We start from the raw sequence: 1,575 nt of genomic DNA, 5'->3' as shown, positions 1-1,575 counted from the left end.
CTGGGTAACAACAGTGAAACTCTATCTCAAAAAAAAAAAAAACAAAAAACAAGTAGCATAATATGGCTAGAGTAGAGAGGTTAAGCATCTGTGTTTACTGACTGTGTGGCCTCAAGCTAATGACTTAGGGTATATATTTCAGTCTCCCCATGTGCCAAATGTAGCTAAAAATAGCACATTTTTTTACTGAGTTGCGAGATTATGTAGATTAGAGATTTACTTGAGAGATTGTAATAATTTAATGGATCAGTAATTTAAAAAAAAAAAAAGGCTCACTTTCTCCTATGAGTGCCATGTCTCTGTGAAAAGGAAAGGCCCAGACCATTCTCATGAAAGTGGATGTAGCCTAGTTTCACCATCCATTCCAAGGCCTCATTTGAAAAGGTAAATTGAATTTACCTTCAGGCCTGGTTAGATTTAGATATAGGGACTCCTGTGGAAAGTCTCAGCATTTCTCTATTTTCACTCTAACTATTCTGATATACTCTGGAGATCCAACCTTCAGAGGCGTGAAGGCTCTGGAATAGAGACAGTGACTTCTAATTACCTACATGAATACTGTTGCCTTGTATTCATCAGCTATTGCCAAAAAAACAATGTGTCATGAAACATTCAGCAACTCAGTGGCTTACAATAAGCTTTTATTCTGCACATCTGCAGGTTAACTGCAGTTCAGCTGATCTACCCTGGAGTCAACTGGGAAACTTTGGTCTAAGGCTATGGGGCTTGCTTTACCTCTGTCACACATGTGTTCACCCTGGGGCGCAGGCAGAAGGAACAGCAGAGTCTTGGGCATTCTCTTTTTCTTCAGGTAGTTGTAGAACAAGAGGATGACTAGACACATGTCATACCTCTTGAGGCCTCCTTGGTCTGGCACATTGTCACATCCACCCATAGTCTGTCCACCAAGCCACATATACCCGGCCTACTCTCATAAAGCAATGTCAACTGGCAAAGGCTATGGTGCAGAATTGTAAGGCAGGAAATTTTGAAGAATGGGAAATGGGGATTGAACTTTTGGGCCAAACAACTGTAATCCATATGCATGAGATGCCCACTCTCATCTAATCTTTGTCTGTACTTACACAGAAGGCCGCTGAATAGCACATCCCAAAGTGCACATGGGCCAATGGGCATGACTCAGCATGACTCACATATCTAGTATGTGAACACCAGGAAATGTGTAAATAGCATGAGGAAAAAGAATAAAAGGGAACAGATTGCTTTTATTACTCATAAAACTTCACTATAAATTTGTTTCTAAAATAGAAAAGGCCAGTCAAGTCTGTTTGGAGTTTCATTTATTGAAACAGATGAGTTATAATTCAAAAGGAATGAAGTTATGAACCGCCAAATAGTTGAGTCTTAACACAGCTATGGTTGATCCTTGCTGTAGACCCATCTGATGTGCACAAATTTCAGTTACCAGAGTTTTTAAATAACACCAGTCCCCCAATACCATGATTAAATATCAGTTACCATAGTGTATCAACTGTGGTTAATTGTATAAAGTACAAGCTTCACCATTAGCTCTTTAGTCTGCAAATCACTGTGTAAATAAGGGACCTAAATCAT

Source organism: Cebus imitator, unplaced genomic scaffold, assembly GCF_001604975.1.
Source record: "Cebus imitator isolate Cc_AM_T3 unplaced genomic scaffold, Cebus_imitator-1.0 Scaffold665, whole genome shotgun sequence".
NCBI classification, from domain to species: domain Eukaryota; kingdom Metazoa; phylum Chordata; class Mammalia; order Primates; family Cebidae; genus Cebus; species Cebus imitator.
This window is presented reverse-complemented; position numbering follows the sequence as displayed.